At 41.2% G+C, this 19,933-nt stretch overlaps 1 protein-coding gene across 2 annotated transcripts in view; it reads right to left on the bottom strand.

The window, feature by feature from the left end:
• Gpr160 (G protein-coupled receptor 160) overlaps positions 1–19,933 on the bottom strand; it is a 43,397-nt gene that overhangs the window by 11,899 nt on the left and 11,565 nt on the right. For both annotated transcript variants that reach the window (XM_032898561.1, XM_032898562.1), the window contains exon 2: positions 12,675–12,767. The gene's annotated coding sequence lies outside the window, so the exon portion shown is untranslated. The remainder of the gene's footprint in view (positions 1–12,674; positions 12,768–19,933) is intronic.

Below are 19,933 nucleotides of genomic sequence, written 5' to 3'. Positions count from 1 at the left end.
ACACACCACAGTTTCAGTGAGGTTTTTAAACTTTTTTTCCTTTGGGGGGTGGCTAAAAGGGCTGATATGGAGGGACAGGGAGATAAGTAGGATTGAGGTGCATCATTTAAAATTCACAAAGAATCAGTAAAAAGTTGATATTTAAAAAAAAAAGTCTAAACTTAGCCTTAGCTCATGTCCCAAGACCAGAATTTCACTAACATCAAAACCAGAGGTAGTTCAAGAAAAGTATATCATAAACCGACATACTTTATGAATATGGGAGGAAAACCCTTTAAGAAAACACGAGCGATGATGGGGGTCTACCAACACACGGAAGTCCTTCCACAACCAGTGCAGACTTAGTTTAGAAAATCTAGTAACTTACCGCGGTAGCAGAGGGAAGAAGAAATCTCAAGATCAAGTGTGTAAATGGGTTTCATAAAACCCAACAGGATACAAGCTTACAAGCAAGAGGCTGGAACTTCCCTAACCAGACAAGCAAGATATAAAAAACTTATGCTTAGTGATCAAAGAGTAGTCATTCCCTAGACAGGCTGAATATCCAGTCTTGGTGTTTCACTGGGGATCCTCACTCATGTGATATGATAGGGCAAGCTGAGGAGATCAAAGGAGTGTAGGCTAGGTCAGACTGTCTTTACTCATGGGCGACAGGACCATGTACTTAGGGAGTTCAAAGGAAGCCAAAATAAATCAGACCAATTAATGGTTATATTTGTATGTGCTACAACAAAATATTAGAAAGGAAATGAACATACAATAGCAGGAAAAGTAAGAAAAACCCAAGGAGATAATAGAGAAAGCACAAGTAAGCACAATATTCTGAAAACCAAAAGTTACTGTGGAAGAGAAGTCCTAAATCAGTGAAAAGAGAAAGAGACGAGGAGACTCAAAACACTAACCTTGTAGAAACTGACACAGTGATTTATGGTTTATCTAGAAAGACACATGTCCTAGGAGAATACAAATGATTCACACAAACAATTTTATATAACTTTTATATAGCCCAAGTTGAGACTTGCTATAAAGATACAGAAGTTAAAACAGCATACTATTAGCTGCTATTGACATTCCTATGAGTTAATGGTACAGAAAAGGATTCAGAAATAGACCCAAACAGTTATGGTCAATTGATTTTCAGAGAGAGTGTGAGGTGACTCCATGAGCATAGTCTTTTCTGAAGACTATTTTCCTCCATGCAGTATACAAGCAGCACATGCACACACACACACACACACACACACACACACACACACACACACACACTCACACACACACAAATGAGGAAGCAAATATTATTGTGACACTGGAGGACACACTAGAACCAAGCTACTGATTCTTTTTATGTTGGGAAATCCTGGAATAAGCTTTTTTTTTTTTATTTTTATGTTTTTGCTACATCTCCTGTACTAACCGTACTACCTGGGGGCAAAACAGTAAGGAGCAGAAAGGAACAATAACAAAATACAGCAATGATAAAATTGAAAAGTGACATCTTATATTGAGACAAGTCACTGGTCACCATCTCTTCCAAAGGAGTGGTGAAGAACCCATCATTACCTACTATGTAGACTTGCCAAGAAATTATAATCCAACAAAACCTTTAAGTTCAGTGATAACTCACCATAAATGAAATCAGGACCTGAAAGAAAGCATCCTATGACTACTAGAAGGAGGAAAACCAACACAAGGCCAGCTCTATGGGACAGCTTGTTTCTTCAGTAAATTATAACAACAATATGGAAGATTAAAAGGCTTAAGATGAGATGTGAATTCCAATGGGAGGGGAGATTGGGGGAATCTTTGAAGAGCTGGGAGAGGGGAAACCATGACCAGAATATGTTGTATTAAAACATCTATTTTCAATAAAATAGAAAGAAAAAAGAAAAAACAAACCCATAAAGGGGGCATTAAGATACACAAGTAGGCGATTTTCAGCTGCGCCCAGAGCTGACCCTGTGCCACAGTTCTCTGTACCCAGACCACAGTGTGAGAAAGCAGGTCTCCAGGAGTGCTGACACACAGGCTTACTGGAGGGTCAAGCAACTGTCAGAGACAGCAACACAAACTACCACCAAAGACAATCTGATGTCATGAAGCAAGCTCAGTAATGTAAGCAACAGTAACCAAGGTCACTTGGCATCAACAGAACCCAGTTCCCCTAACACAGCAAGCCCTGGATACCCCAACTCACCGGAACAGCAAGGTTTTGATTTAAAAATCACAACTCACAATGATGTTAGAGGATTTTAAGAAGGACATAAATAACTCCCTTAAAGAAATACAGGGGCTAGAGAGATGGCTCAGTGGTTAAGAGCACTCATTGCTCTTCCAGAGGTCCTGAGTTCAATTCTCAGCAACCACATGGTGCCTCACAACCATCTATGGGATCCAGGGATGCCCTCTTCTGGTGTGTCTGAAGACAGTGACAGTGTACTCACATACATGAAATAAATATATAAATATTTAAAAACAAACAAAATAAATACAAGACAGCACAGGTAAATAAGTGAAGCCCTTAAAGAGGAAACACAAAAATCCCTTAAAGAATTACAGGAAAACACAACCAATAGGAGAAGGAAATGAACAAAACCATTCAGGATCTAAAAATGGAAATAGAAACAACAAAGAAAGCACAAAGGGAGACAACCCTGGAGATAGAAAACCTAGGAAAGAGATCAAGAGTCATCAATGCAAGCATTACCAACAGAATACAAGGGATACAAGAGAGAATCTCAGGGGCAGAAGATACCATAGAAAACAATGACACAATAATCAAAGAAAATGCAAATGCAAAAAGCTCCTAACCAAGGAAATTCAGGACACAATGAGAAGATCAAACTTAAGGATAATAGGTATAGAAGAGAGCAAAGACTCCCAACTTAAAGAGCCAGTAAATATCTCCAACAAAATTATAGAAGAAAACTTCCCTAACCTAAAGAAATGCCCATAAACATACAAGAAGACCACAGAACTCCAAATAGATTGGACCAGAAAAGAAACTCCTCCCGTCACATAATAGTCAAAATACCAAATGCACAAAACAAAGAATGAATATTAAAAGTAGTAAGGGAAAATGTCAAGTAACATATAAAGGCAGACCTATCTGAATTACACCAGACTTCTCACCAGAGACTACGAAAGCCAGAAGATCCTGGGCAGATGTCATACAGATCCTAAGAGAACACAAATGCCAGCCCAGGCTACTATATCCAGCAAAACTCTCAATTAAAGTAGATGGAGAAACCAAGATATTCCGTAACAAAACCAAATTTACACAATATCTTCCCACAAATCCAGTTCTACAAAAGATAATAGATGGAAAACTCCAACACAAGGAGGGAAACTACACCCTAGAAAAAGCAAGAAAGTAGTCTAATTTTAACAAACCAAAAGAAGATACGCACACAAATATAACTGTACCTCTAACAGCAAAAATAATAGGAAATAACAATCATTGGTTCCTAATATCTCTCAACATCAATGGACTCAATTCCACAATAAAAAACAGACTAACAGACTGGATACAGAAAGAGGACCCAGCATTTTGCTGCATACAGGAAACACACCTCAGTGACAAAGACAGACACTACCTCAGAGTAAAAGGCTGGAAAACAACTTTCCAAGCAAATGGACCGAAGAAACAAGCTGGAGTAGCCATTCTAATATCGAATAAAATCAACTTTCAACCAAAAGTTATCAAAAAAGGTAAGGAAGGACACTTCATACTCATCAAAGGAAAAAATTCCACCATGATGAACTCTTAACCCTGAATATCTATGCTCTAAATGCAAGGGCATCTACATTCATAAAAGAAACCTTACTAACACTCAAAGTACACATAGAACCCTATACAATAATAATGGGAGACTCAACACCCAATTCTCATCAATGGACAGATCATGGAAACAGAAACTAAACAGAGACACAGAGAAACTGAAAGAAATATAAACCAAATGGATTTAACAGATATCTATAGAACAATTCATCCTAAAACAAAATAATATACCTTCTTCTCAGCACCTCATGGTACCCTTCTCTAAAATTGACCATATAATCTGTGACAAAACAGGTCTCAAGAAGATTGAAATAATCCCGTGCATCCTATCAGATCACCATGGACTAAGGCTGGTCTTCAATAACAACAAAAATGACAGAAAGCCCATATACACATGGAAGAGGAACAATGCTCTACTCGATGATAACTTGGTGACAAAAGAAATAAAGAAAGAAATTAAAGACTTTTTAGAATTTAATGAAAATGAAGGCACAACGTACCCAAATGTATGGGACACAATGAAAACAGTGCTAAAAGGAAAACTCATAGTTCTGAGTGCCTGCAAAAAGAAACTGGAGAGAGAGCATACATTAGCAGCTTGACAGCACACCTAAAAACTTAGATCAAAAAGAAGCAAATACACCCAGGAGGAGTAGAAGGCAGAAAATAATCAAACTCAGAGCTGAAATCAACCAAGTAGAAACAAAAAGGACCATAGAAAGAATCAACAGAACCAAAAGCTGGTTCTTTGAGAAAATCAACAAGATAGATAAACCCTTAGCCAGACTAACGAGAGGACACAGAGAGTGTGTCCAAATTAACAAAATCAGAAATGAAAAGGGAGACATAACAACAGAAACTAAGGAAATTCAAAAATCTTACAAAAGCCTATACTCAAAAACCTGGAAAATCTGGATGAAATGGACAATTTTCAAGACAGATACCAGGCACCAAAGTTAAATCAGGATCAGATAAACCATCTAAACAGTCCCATAACCCCTAAAGAAATAGAAGCAGTCATTAAAAGTCTCCGAACCAAAAAAAGCCCAGGACCAGATGGGTTCCAGGCAGAATTCTATCAAACCTTTATAAAAGACCTAATACCAATACTCTCCAAACTATTCCACAAAACAGAAACAGAAGGAGCACTACCAAATTCCTTCTATGAAGCCACAATTACTCTTATACCTAAACCACACAAAGACCCAACAAAGAAAGAGAACTTCAGACCACTTTCCCAGATGAAATCAACACAAAAATACTCAATAAAATTCTCACAAACCAAATCCAAGAACACATCAAAACAATCATCCACCATGATCAAGTAGGCTTCATCACAGGGATGCAGGGATGGAAATCCATCAAGGTAATCCACTATATAAACAAAAAAGAAAACAAAAACAAAAACAAAAACAAAAACTGCACGATCATCTCATTAGATGCCGAGAAATCATTTGACAAAATTCAACACCCCTTCATGTTAAAAGTCTTGGAAAGATCAGGAATTCAAGGCCAATATCCAAATATAGTAAAAGCAATATAGAGCAAACCAGTAGCCATCATCAAACTTAATGGAGAGAAACTTGAAGCAATCCCACTAACAACAGGGATTGGACAAGGCTGCCCACTCTCTTCCTATCTAGTCAATATAGTACTCAAAGTCCTAGCGAGAGCAATCAGACAACAAAAGGAGGTCAACAGGATACAAATGGGAAAGGATGGAGTCAAAATATCACTATTTGCAGATGATATGATAGTATACTTAAGTGACCCCAAAAGTTCCACCAGAGAACTCCTAAACCTGATAAACAACTTCAGCATAGTGACTGGATATAAAATTAACTCAAATCAGTAGCCTTCCTCTACCCAAAGGATAAATAGGCTGAGAAAGAAATAAGGGAAATGACACCCTTCACAATAGTCACAAATAAAATAAAATACCTCGGTGTGACTCTAACCAAGCAAGTGAAAGACCTGTGTGACAAGAACTTCAAGTCTCTGAAGAAAGAAATTGAAGATCTCAGAAGATGGAAAGATCTCTCTTGTTCATGGATTGGCAGGGTTAGTATTGTAAAAATGGCCATCTTGCCAAAAGCAATCTATAGATTCAATGCAATCTCCACCAAAATTCCAACTCAATTCTTCATAGAGTTATAAGGAGCAATTTGCAAATTCATTTGGAATAACAAAACACCAGGATAGCAAAAACTGTCCTCAACAATAAAAGAACTTCTGGGGGAATCGCCATCCCTGACCTCAAGCTGTATTACAATAGTGATAAAAACTATATGGTATTTGGACAGAGACAGGCAGGTAGATCAATGGGTAGAATTGAAGGACCAGAATTGACACCTATGGTCACTGGATCTTTGACAAAGGAGCTAAAACCATCCAGTGGAAAAAGACAGCATTTTCAATAAATGGTGCTGATTGAACTGGAGGTCACCATGTAGAAGAATGCAAATTGATCCATTCTTATTATAGCCTTGTACAAATCTCAAGTCCAAGTAGATCAAGGACCTTCACATAAACCCAGATACACTCAAACTAATAGAGGAAAAATTGGGGAAGATCCTTGAACACAGGGGTATAGTGGAACATTTCCTGAACAGAACACCAATGACTTATGCTGTAACATCAAGAATCAACAAATGGTACTTCATAAAATTGCAAAGCTTCTGTAAGGCAAAGGACACTGTCGTTAGGCAAAACAGCAACCAACAGATTGGGAAAAGATCTTTACCAATCCTACATCCAGTTGAGGGCTAATATCCAAAATATAAAAAGAATTCAAGAAGTTAGACTCCAGAAAATCAAATAACTCTATTAAATAACGGGGTACAGAGTTAAACCAAGAATTCACAGATGAGGAATACCAAATGGCTGAGAAGCACCTAAAGAAATGTTCAACATCCTTAGTCATCAGGGAAATGCAAATCAAAACAACTGAGATTCCACCTCACACCAGTCAGAATGGTTAAAATAAAAAACTCAGGTGACAACCGATGTTGGCGAGGATGTGGAGAAAGAGGAATACTCCTCCATTGTTGGTGGGATTGCAAGCTGGTACAACCACTCTGGAAATCAGTCTGGAGGTTCCTCAGAAAATTAGACATAGTTCTACCTGAGGACCCAGCTATAGCATTCCTGGTTATATACCTAAAAGATGCTCCAACATATAAGAACACATGTTCTACTATGTTCATAGCAGCCTTATTTATAATAGCCAGAAGCTTTAAAGAACCCAGATGTCCCTCAACAGAGGAACAGATACAGAAAATGTGGTACATCTACGTACTGGAGTACTACTCAGCTATCAAAAACAATGACTTCATGAAATTTATAGGCAAATGGATGGAATTAGACAATATCATCCTAAGTGAGGTAACCCAATCACAAAAAAACACATATGTTATGCACTTACTTATAAGTGGATATTACCCTAAAAGCTCAAAGATATAATCCACAGACCATATGAAGCTCAAGAAGGACGATCAAAGTGTGGATGCTTCAGTTGGTGGTGACAAAAATATTCATAGGAGGAGATAGGAAAACAAAGTTTGGAGCAGAAACTGAAGGAAAGGCCATTCAGAACCTGCACTACTTGGGGATACAGCCACCAAACCCAGACAATATTGCAGATGCCAAGAAGTGCATGCTGACAGGAGCCTGATATAGCTGTCTCCTGAGATGCTTTGCCAGAGCCTGACAAACACAGAGGCAGATGCTCACAGCCAACCATTGAACTGTGAACGGGGTCCCCATTGGAGGAGTTAGAAAAAGGATTGAAGGAGTTGAAGGGGTCTGCAACCCCATAAGAATAAATACCATCCGGGGTTGGGGATTTGGCTCAGTGGTAGGGCGCTTGCCTAGGAAGGCGAAAGGCCCTGGGTTCGGTCCCCAGCCCCGAAAAAAAAAAAAAAAAAAGAACCAAAAAAAAACATAAATAAATAAATAAATAAAGAATAAATACCATCCAAGCCGAGCTCCACCATTCAAAGAGTACACATGGACAGACCCATGGCTCCAGGCGCATATGTAGCAGAGGATGGCCTTGCTGGGCACCAATGGGAGGAGAACCCCTTGGTCTTGCCAAGGCTTGATGCCACAGTGTAGGGGAATGTCAGGGCAGGGAGGCAGGAAGTGTTGGGTGGATGGGTGGGGGAACACCCTCATAGAAGGAGGAGGAGGAGGAATGGGATAGGGGGGGTTATAGACAGGAAACTGGGAAAGGGAATAACATTTGAAATGTAAATAAAAATATCCAATAAGAAAATTTTAAAAAGATACACAATTAGGCACATTATATAGAATGCATTAAAGCAAACATATTTAAAGTAAAGTTAGGCACCAACTAGAAAGTCTAGGGTATAAGGAGTTTTTAATCTTGTAAGCCTGAACTCTGCTCTCTTCAAATTCAAATGTTAAAGCCCTGAACAAGAGTATCTCATGATGGGCTGTACTTATAAAGTCTTTATAGAGGAAATGGAAATTAAGAGTTACATTTTAAATATACATACTGAAATGTTTAGAAAAGGGTTGAGTACTAGAATTTGCTTCAAAATCTGAAATGTGTACACTGGGGAGGAATGTGCAGTGAGGGTGGGTAGAACTGACCGTGGGAGAAGGGTTATTTAATCTATTGCTATAGATGTTGTCACCGTGCTGAAGAGGCAGCCCTAGCTTAGATGAGCCCTGTGCTCAATCCCCACCCCACCCCAAACCTGTCACCTGAATGGCTTCACAGTCATTGAAAAGCACTTTATTCTAAAGACATATGTCTTCAAAGATGCGCAGCGAGAGCTGAAAACAATGAATGAACAGCAGGTGGCTGAGGAACCTGCCTAGAGAGCAGATAAGCGGGCAGAAACCTCTCTAAGGAGACTGTAATGAACAACAGGCCCTTGGGCTTCCCTCTCTGACTCTGCTTTTTGTCCATAGTTTTCCTTAATGTTCCTCACCCCTGGCATGTGACTTTACTCTCAAGCCTTTGCACACAGCTCCTTCCTAGAGGGGCTTGGACCTTGCTACACACTGGCCTTCCAGAATTTCCTTTGCTACAATTGTGGCATCTTGCAGGTCTACAGAACCAGCCTGTCAGGTATGAGGGCAAGGTCTGCCCAGCATGAATCACAGCCTCGCTGGCATCTGAGGGCTTTTGTAATGAACAGGTAAAGATATCTCATTGAATCTAGAATCTAAGGTCACTGCTAGCAAGCTCTAGGTTAGAAACCTTGCTTGAAGAAAACCCTGTGTGACTAGGCAATACAGCAGGACCAGATTCCTTGCTATGTGTGAATTTGTGGAGGAGAAGCAGAGGAAGCCACAAGAACCTGGAAACACCAGGAATGTTTCTTGCCTGCCAGAGAAAGCCGCAGGCAGTAGGGCTGTAGGGGCAGAGGTCTGCCCAAGCCTGTAGGAATCATATCGTGCATCATGTGTCCCACACGAGTCATGCAACTACAGGATCGGGTGTTCTCCCTGCTGTATGTTGGCCTTTTGAAACCTTGTAAAACCCCTGGTTGGAATAGGATTGTTCACTATGTACTACTATATAATGGGAGTACATGACTTGCTCTTTTGATTTTTACAAGGCCTCATGGTTAAAGAGTTAGGCCTAAGTCTCAAAGGAGATTTTGGACATGGCATTTTGAATAGTGTTACAAGTGTTGATACCATGGGGATGCTTGAGGCTAAACTAGATGAACTTTGTCTTGTGGGATGGCAGTCAATTTTGGGGGGAAAGGCGTCAAATGTTATGGATGAATTCTGGAATTATCTCCTATAAGCTTGTACTTTTCTGTGATGGCTGTGAAGGGAGGCCTAGGTAGTCACTAGCAGGACTAGGGGTGGGCCTTTATCATTATAACCCCCCCTCTAGCCATGCTGGGTCCTAGTTGCCCCCAGGTGTGAGTCTCGACCCTATCTTTCTGCCTTCATGAATGCCATCTAGCCTTCCCTCCTGCGATCGACTGAGCATCCCTGAAACTGAACCAAGTGTACCTTTCCTCTTGTAATTAGCTTCTGCTGCAGCTGGTGAAAACAGGCTTAGTGACTCCTGTTTTTCTTCTCAGTATCTGTTCTCACAGTAAGAATACATATACTTAGATATGTTTTTAACACAGGTATCCTATAATGGTGCATACTGTATACCTCAAGTTGGCTTTAATATACGCTATTTATTCCAAGTGTGTTATATGTGGGCATGTGTGTAGCATGTTGTGTGTGTATAGGTCAGATGACACCTTCAGCGAATTGGTTTTCTCTTGGTGCCATGTGTGTCTTAGCAGCTGAACCCAGGTGGCCACTGAGCCATCTTGCTGGCCTTGAGGTTTCTTTTTAAGGGCTGTTTTTGGGTCATGAATTCCCTCTTCTGATGTTCTGCATCTTGGAAGGTCTTGCTTCTTCTTCATTGCCAAAGACTAGCTTTGTTAGTACAGCAGCTTTAGTCTGAAGAGATTTTCTCTCAGTACCTGTAGTAGTAATCACTCCTCACCTCCTGACCTGTAGTTTCTTCTGAGCATCCTGCTACTGGTCTAACTAAAACACCCTGGATTGTGCCTGAGGCTCTCCTCTTGTGGACTTTACCTAATCTTTTCTTTGCTATATTTCAGCACCTACACTTCACTGCAGTACTCCGTAGTAAAAATCTTTTCTGGCCACACTGGAGACCTAATATACCTCATTTACATATGTGTCTACATTTTACCTGCAATTTGAAGTCTTTTCATATTATTTCATTGAAATAGTCTGTCTTTAACTTTTTCCTTCAACTTTCAGTATTTAAAAAAGATACTGTTTGTTCATTTAATGATGTCCCAGAAGTCCTGAATACTTTCTTTGTTTTGTTTTTTTTTTTGTTTGTTTGTTTGGTTTTTTTTCAAGACATAGTTTATCTGCTAGCCCTGGCTGTCGTGGAACTTGCTCTGTAGACCAGGCTGGTCTTGAACTCCGAGGTCTGTCTACCTCTTCCAAGTTCTGAGATTAAAGGCATGTGCCACCACTGCCTGGCTCTCAATAGTTTCTTTCATGTTTTTCCCCCTCACTGGGCTATCAAAATTATTATCTATTTTCAAGTTCAAATATTCTTTTTAAATTTAAAATAAACTGAATTAAAATATAATTAGATAATTTCTTCCTTCCCTTCCCCCTCAACTCCTCCTATATTCCCACTTATTCCCTCTCAAATTCATGATCTCCTTTTCTTTATTATTGTTACACACGAAGACCACGCGTATACATATAAATATACCTGCTGAGTCCACTTAGTGCTGGTTGCATACACCATTTCAGGCCTGAGCACTTGGGATATCCAGTTAGGGGCTCATCCCTGGGGAAGACTCATGGAGTCCTTATTTACCTGTGGCTCTTTGTCTAGGGGTGGGGCTGCATGGGACTGTCCAATGGATGTTAGAATGTCTATTAGTGTTCTCTTTGTTTAGGCCTTGTTTCGGCAGCCATATTACTGAGGTGTCCTGCATGTAGCTTCCCTGTCACTTCTAGGAGACACTCTCTCACAGCAGACTTCCTGTGTCTCAGGCTCTCGCAGTCTTTCTAGCTGTCTCCCATTGTGTTTCCTGAGCTGGGTTCTGGACTTGTATTGCAGATGTTATCAGTTGGGGTTGGGCATGCATGGTTAGCTGTTCTCTTCAGTTTGATTCACTGTAGTTTTCAGCGATGGTCTTCTACCAAGAGAAGCTTCTCTCATAAAGGGTGTGGTGGTTTGAATGAGAATGGCCCCCACGGGCTCACAGATTTGAAGGCTTGGTTACCATGGAAAGGTACTATCTGAAAGGGTTAGAAGGTATGGCCCTGTTGGAGGGAGTGGGTTGCTGTGGGTGGGCTTCAAGGATTCAAAAAGCCCAAATCAGGCCCAGTCCTGTTTCTCTTCCTACATCGGATAAACTTTTGCCCCTCTCCACTGGTTCCTTCCTCTGCCCAGTAATAATCATTCCTTTTCTTTACCAGGTATTTATCCCTTTAGTTTATTTGGACCTTACTGCCATAGTTAGGGTTTTCTTTAAGAGACATCATATTACCTCATTCCTTATGTTCCTACATTAAGATCTGTGTTTCTGATGGTTCAGATAGCTCTACCATTTTAATGAAGTGGCTTTATTAGTAGGCAGCTTTCTCCTGAGGATGTGTCTTGAAGTATTGGTGCAATGCTGGCTTTGATTCTAGATGGCCACCATAGAATGGCATCCTAGATTCTCCTTGGCTGTGATTAATGGCTCTGCACAGGGAGTGCAGTGTGTGCTGCGCTGAACTAGAACCCCACTGACCCTTCTGTGAGCAGAGCAGGTACAGCACAGTGATGAAGATGATGTGCTTGTATAGTGTCAGGAACTTCACGAGCCTTCATTGAGCCTGCACACATGTGGCTAGTCATGGTCCTAGCAGCCAGATCTTCTCAAAGGGTAATTACCCTGCTCTCCTGATTCAAGACCATGACACTGTTCTCTGTATCACCATGCCTGTCCCTACAATGTGGGGCATTGTCTCTGGAGTCCCAAAGATAAGAATACACAAATGAGGACTCTGACTCCAAAGCCAGTCCAAGTTCAGACATCTGACTTTTCAAGCTGGCTTTAGGACCAGCACCCTGAGGGCAGGCGTGGCAGTCAATGGGATATGTGATATCCTTCTCTGAAAGGAGATGATACAGATTACAGGTTTCTGATGTCAGTGAGCTGCAAACATGAAGATTATAGAAACTTCCAGGGTCAAAAATTACCAGCACACACACACTGGCCGTGTGCTGAGCCTGTTGCCTTGCAGGGAGGCTTGTCCTGTACAGCTGTGGCTATGGGCTGGCAGGTGTCGCGATTCTGTTTCTCTTCCTCTGCTGCTATCCCAGGGCTCAGATTCTCACAGGAGTTCAATGACCACTCACCTCTGAATACAACTGTGCATCTTTAGCTCTTCTCTGTAGAGGAATTCAGTGATGAACATCTCAGTCCATTGGCCAGGAGGATTATCTTTTAACCTTTAGAGCAGGTAAAAAGAAAAAATTCTTTAAAACACTTTTAAAAGCACAGAAATTAGAAACTCATTAAGATAAAAATCTAATCATAGAACATTGAACGAGGAAAAACCAACAGGGAAAATATTTCCAACAGATCTATCTAACAAATGGCATGTGGCCACACTATGTATACAGAGTGTTCTGGAGCAACAGCAAGAAGTAGACCCTTAATAGAATTTGCAAAACTGAAAAGACACTCAGAGGCGAAAATGCATAAACACCCACCCAGCAGCATCTAGAAGCTCTCTGCATCAGTCATTAAGAAAAGCCGAAACCACAATGATGTGCAACTTCCCATCTCCCAGAATGGCTGAGTTAAAAATCAGCAATACCAAATATGAGACAAGAGGTCCAACTGGCGCTGTATTTTAGGGGTTGACTGTGCAATGTCCCCTGAAAGCTCATGTTTTGAATCCTGGCCTGGTGGGATTTGGGGAATTGACTGCATTAGGAAGGCTCTGAGATCAGTAGGTCAATCCATTGACGCATTCATATCTGATGTTGTTACTGAACGGTGACAGGAACTGACGAAGGTATGGACGGACTGGACTCTGAAGGTTCTATCTGGTCCTCGGCCTCCTCTGGTCTCTCTCTCTGCTGCCTGGCTGCCCTAAGGCGAGGGCTTTGCTCCACTGTGTTCTTTCACCCCTAACATAGGTCCCGAGACAATGAAGCCACTGTATTTGTGATAGCTAGGACCTGACAGAAAAACCTAAATGCCCTTCAGTTGATGACTAGGTAATGAAACATACATATGTATACATATACACATACATACACACACACATATGCACACACACACACCATTCAGTGGAAAGAAAAGGAAATTATGAACTTTACAGGTAAATGAAGTAGAAAATATTGCAGTCATCCAGATCCAGGATGACAAATGCTGCAGGTTCTCTCTCATCTGGGGCTGCCACCTTGAACTCTTCAGATGTGAGCATACAAGCCAGAATAACTACAGAAGCCAAGGAAGTAAAAATGGACCTTAGGACTAGAGAAGGGACTCTAGAGAGACCAGAATAGAGGACACCGGTGATTTAAAGGGGGAAACAGAGAAAGAGAAGCAATAGACAGGAAAAGAGGGGTTAAATACAAAAGGAGGGAGGGAGGAAAGATAAACAACATGGGAAATGTTTGTAATAGCCATTGGGACTATTACTTTATATGCAATACATATAAGTGCATAGTGGCTTGAAGGAGAATGGGCCTAATAGTCTCATACATTTGAATGTCACTATATAGTGGAACTGTTTAGGAAGGATTAGAAGGTGTGGGGGTGTTGGAGTGGGTGTGACCTTGTTGGAGGAGGTTTTCTGGTCTCTGTCTCTGTTCCCGCTTCCTCCACCTTCTCTCTCTGCTGCCTCCTGCCTGTGGTTGAGTATGTAAAGTTCTTAGCTATTCTTCCATATTCTCTGCTTCCTGCCATGATGATAATGGACTAAGAAATCCCTCAATTAAATGCTTTCTTTTCTAAGACTTGTCTTGGTCGTGGTGTCTCTTCACAGCAATAGAAGAGTAACAAGACAAAGCCACACACACACACACACACACACACACACACACACACACACACACACACACACACACACACACACACACACACACACACACACACACACACAAGCTACTTATGATAATGCTCTTCCCAAGAGCCACAGACTATTAACAAAGTCCCATACCAGGCATGAGACCTCTCCTTTTGAGCATTAGTCAGAGTCCAAAAGAGTCCTCCAAACAATGTATGTTATTCCTGAAGCCCTCGGTTGTCTCCCAGAGTTGAAGGTAAGTTCCTTTTGCGGAAGACACAATCACTTTAGAGCACAGGACCTGAAGGCCTCCTCCCCAAGGACGAGTTTTCATAGAGCTGGCAGTGCTATGAAAGCTGCCAAGAGAGGAATGCTTGTGAATCATAATGACCACCAGAGCGAGAGATCCCTAAAGGTGCAATAGTGAATCTTGACAGTAACAAAGAGCTGTCTAATTGGATATCAGGCCTGATAACAGGAGGGAAGTCATGCCTGGTAATAGAAACCTGGCCAACCATCCATGACTAGTGATAGCATGGATCCTAGAGTAGAACCTACTACTACCACTTTCTAAACCAGTATAATTCCTAACTTCATCCCAAACACTTACACCCACAGTAAGTGTACCTCTCATTCTTCCCCTCATCAAAAAAAAAAAAATCTTTCTGAAGCAGAAGGAGACCATTATAGAAATCCACAACTGGTGAAATGCAGAAAACAATTGGCTGTGGGGTGCCCACCGCTAACCAATATATCTACAACACAACTCGTGCCCCTAAGGTCAGGGAATGTCACAGATGATGGTGCAGAAAGAATGTAAGTGCCTGAAACTAGGAAGTCTGCTGCGAGCCTGTGTCTTATGAAGAGCTATAATGACTGCTGAGAGAAGAATTCGCTTTCCTCCAGGATGTGTTCCCTAAATGCTTATCCGACAGTAAGTGGTACAGTGTAACACATGTACAAACAAGCAACACGAAGTGACTCTGCAGATTCCCCCCTCCCACCCCCTGTACCTCTGTGTGTGTTGTGTGTGAGTGTGTGTGTGTGTGTGTGTGTGTGTGTCTGTGTGTGTGTGTAATTAAAGAAAAAGAGACCAGGAATTTGAGAAGGAGTTGGGAGGAATGAGACAGGTAGAGGGAGGCAACAGGAAATGACATAATTACATTTTAATTGAAAATATTTTTAAAGGACTGGCAAAAGATTTAGATAGCCATTTTATCACATAAATGATTAATGATTAATAACCAGATGAAAAGCCTTCCATGCTATTCATCTTTATGAAGATGCCAATTAACTGTAATGCTATACTATCACGTCCTCAAGAGAATGGCTGTGTGGTGTTTGAATAAGAACAGCCCCTATAGGCTCATATATTTGAATGTTTGGTCCCCACCTAGAGGAACTTTCTGGAAAGGATTAGGATATGTGATCTTGTTGGAGGAGGTGTGTCACTGTGAACAGACTTTGAGGTTTCAAAAGGCCAAGTCATTCCTAGCTAGCTGTCTTCTGCCTTGTGTTTCTGTCTCAACACGCAAGCTGTCCACTACTGCTCCAGTATCCTGCCTACTTTGCTTTGGCTATGGAGTCTCAGAACAGCAATAGAATAGTAACACTGGGATGGGGTGAGGGTAGGGGCTCAAAAAAAAAAAAAAAAAAAAAAAAGGTAGCACACTGGATATTGCTGAGAAAGCAAGGAAATCACATCTCTACATATTATTGCTTAGACTGTGCAAATGCTTTGGGAAAATATTTTTCAGGTTCTTAAAAGTTAAACATAAATTTGATTCTACAGCTACACTCTTAGAAACTCACCCGAGAGACATAAAAATAAAATCTACATAAACACATAGACACAGCAGCATTTTATCATTTCCAGAAGCATCATTTGAAATAACCAACACTATATAAATAACCAAAACCCAAACTGAAACAATTCAAATGCCTTCAGTTCAAAAATAGACATAAAATTATGTCATTTCAAAAGAGCAAATCCTTTAACAATACAAAGGGATGGCCTATTAACTGACTACTCTCCAACACAGGTTAATCTCAAAATCTGGTGTTAAGAAGTAAATCCTGGGGAGGTGCCTCCTCTAATAAAGTACTTGCAATGTAAGCAGGGAGACCTGAGTTCTGACCCAGAACCGCATAAAAAGCAAGGCCTGGCAATGTGTTTGCAATCCACATAGAGAGGTGAAGACAGGAGAATTCCTAGGCCAACAAAAAGCATGTCTCAAAGCAACCAAAGTGGACAGCTCCTGAAAAAAATACCAGAGGTTGTCCTCTGGCTTCCATGAGCACTCACATCTTCACACCATCTGCCATCAAAAGAAGCCACATCCCCAAAACTGTATTCTAAGATTCCATTTAGACAAAAGGGGTCACTGGATGCTTGGGGCTAGGAGTTGACTGACTGACATGGTGCAGTTTTGTGGACAATAGGAATTTCTAGAACTGGATTATAGTGACAGCTGTTCAAACCTCTGGAAAACACAGACTTGAGAACTTACAATGAGTGGCTTTTAATGGCATATAAATTGTACCTCAATAAGATGGTTTTTAAAGATTTATCTAAGAACGTTCCCAGTGGTTTTATTCTTGATAGCTTCTTAAAAGGGTGACAAAAAGACAAATTGATAAATTGTGATCTATTCATGGAACACAATATCAGCTGTCCATAAAAACTACTTAAGAGATGGAAAGATGGCTGGCTCAGTGGGTAAGATCTATGAACGAATGCTGACCAACCATGAAGACCTGAGTTCAAACCCTCAGCAATCATGTAAAAGGCTGGGTGTGGCCAGTACATCAGTAACCCCAGCACTGTGGGATGTTTGCTCGGGTTTGCTGGCTCCTAACCTATCTCCAGGTTCAGTGAATGAGGGGAATAAGGCAGGAAGTGATAGAGTCATGGCTCTCAACCTTCCTAATGTTGCAACCCTTTAATATGTTGTGATGATCCGAACCATAAAATTACTTTTGTTGCTACTTCATAACTGTAATTTTGCTAGTGTTATAAATTGTAATGTAAAAATCTGAGTTTTCCCATGGTCTTAGGTGACTCCTGTAAGAAGGACATTTGCCCTCCCCAAAGGGGTTGTGACCTACAGGTACAACACACAGTCACAGACATGAATCTGAAAAAAATATAACACCCCTCTCCCCTCCATCCCCCCCCAACCTCTCTCTCTCACTCTGCAAGCACTGAAGTTCAAACTCTAACTGAATCACATTTGTAGATCTGACAGCTCACCTTTTCCTTATCAAAAAAATCTTAGGACACCTTCCAGAGTAAAATTTACTTAAACAAGAATCCTGTGTTCTATAACCTAACAGTCTGAGACTTATGAAGCAAAACCAAGTCTGGTCCTGATCACATCCTACAGATTTGGGGATTACAGAGTAGTCACTTCACATCCGCAACTACTGTAGGCATGTTTTACTCCTGCGCCTCAGGACACATGAGGAAAGTCTAAACTGCACACAGCACACACACGGTGAAAGAGGCCACTTCCTAGTCAGTGGTATCTATTACCATTTTGGACTCAGCCAAGAAAGAACTGCCACCACAGCAACTGCCTGCTCCTCTGTCACGTATGTCCCCTCCTCCAATCACCTTTGAATGAGCCAGTTCTGGAAGCAAGATAAAACTGGAGACATAAGCTCTGGGGTACCATTTGCCATAGACCACGTCACACAGGCCTAGGCTAGTCTGGGGCACGCACCTGGAGCACGTATTAAAGCAGTCATATTTTTGGCCCAATAGCAGTATTCCAAGAATTAACTAAAAGGAAGTAAGGAAGGAACCTCTTTGTGACAAATGTGACCCACTCATTCTGGTGAATTTCCAACAGCCATAAAACACCCTGCAAAGAATCAAAACAACCTATTAACAATAGGAGTCAGTCAGTGAACTATGACACAGTCAGTAGGCGGACTACTCCCTGAAGCCATGAGATGCATGCTCCGGGGAAAAGTGGACAAACAGGAAAACACTGTCACATAGTGTTCGGTGACAGAAGACAAAGCCATGGAGAGCAGGGCCATTCACGGGCAGGGATGACAGAATTCCCCTAGACTCCCAGACAGTAAAAATATTTGTGTAAAGCTTTGAGAAGAAAGGCCTACATCACTGGCAGGATCATGGCAGTGCACGCCATAATTCTCAGACTTAAACATCGTGTAGTTGAGTGAAGAATCATGATTCAGTATGTTGAGATTGCCCTGAGAGTCTACACTCTGGCAAGTTCCCAGGTAAGGGAACATACCTATGACAGCCATCTCTGGGTGGGGAGAGAATCATTATTACACATTTATTTTCTACACCATCTGACATTTCCCATAAAGAACAATACTTTGTAATAATGAAGGGAATTTTTTCTTCAGAAACTGAATCTAGTGGTTTTTACGGCATCCTATCTTGAATACTGTGGAACTGGATCAAAAGCTTACACCGTTACAGAACACTTTACAACTAAAAATGAGCAATGGCTCGTTTTTATTTTATTATTATTTTAGTTCTGGGGTTCAAACCCAGGGCTTTGCACATGCTGAGACACCTCTGTCGTTACGCTACAACCCCAGGCCTCTAAGTTTATAAGAGAATGGTTGAGAATTGCTGGAAGAAGATGACACTGTTACCATTTACAAAGGCATGGGGAAAGCAAGATGGTAAACTTTAATCACAGCATGACAACTAGGTTAAATGCTAGCGCTGTTTGTAAAATGTTAAATGCACTAAGTTTGGGGGAAGTTGGGTTACACCTGCGATCCCAGCACTCAGGAGCAGATGCCAAAGCATCACCTTGAGTCTGAGGCCCCCATGGCTTACAGACTGAATGTGTCTCAAAACGAAAGGCAAATGGAGAAGGAAATCCAACAAAATGTTAGTATCTGTGGCTCCCTGGGTGGGGGAGGGTAAGGCATGTGTATTAGTCAGACTTTGCTACTGTGACAAAATTAGCAGGAAAGAGATGGTTCTCTGTGTAAAAATGTACAAATCTGATAATCTGAGTTCAAACTGATTCTCTAGTCCTCTGACTTCCATATATGTTCCCTGGCATTCATACACCCACACCAAACACACACACGTGCACATGCACAGGCACCATGCCCACAAATACACATACATAAGCACATGACCACTCATGCATGTGCTCGCGTGTGTGCGCGCGCGCACACACACACACACACACACACACACACACACACACACACACCGTCATAATAACAATGATATGAAGTTCACTAGTGAAGGGTTCCCTGTTCTTCAGTGTTTGTTCCACTTGGGCCCTAAGCCCATACTTGGTTGCTCTCCTACATGCCAGTCCTCTCTGGAAACACTGTCACAGTCACAGAGACCTGCTTCAGTAATCCCTAGGCATCTCTACATCCAATCGAGCTGTCAGTCAAGATGATTGATCATCACATCAGGTGTAAAGACTCCTCTCAGCAGCACATACCCTACAACTGAAAGGCAGAGCTTAGCATGTACAAGGATGACACCAATTCATCAAGTATTTACTAATAAGTAAATAAACAAACAAATGAAATTGCTTCTTTTTAAACCTATAGAATAGTAAAGAATTGAAGGAG

This window comes from Rattus rattus, chromosome 3 (assembly GCF_011064425.1).
Source record: "Rattus rattus isolate New Zealand chromosome 3, Rrattus_CSIRO_v1, whole genome shotgun sequence".
Classification (NCBI taxonomy): Eukaryota; Metazoa; Chordata; class Mammalia; order Rodentia; family Muridae; genus Rattus; species Rattus rattus.
Note: the sequence above shows the minus strand (reverse complement) of the source record. Positions and strands in the feature narration are given on the sequence as shown.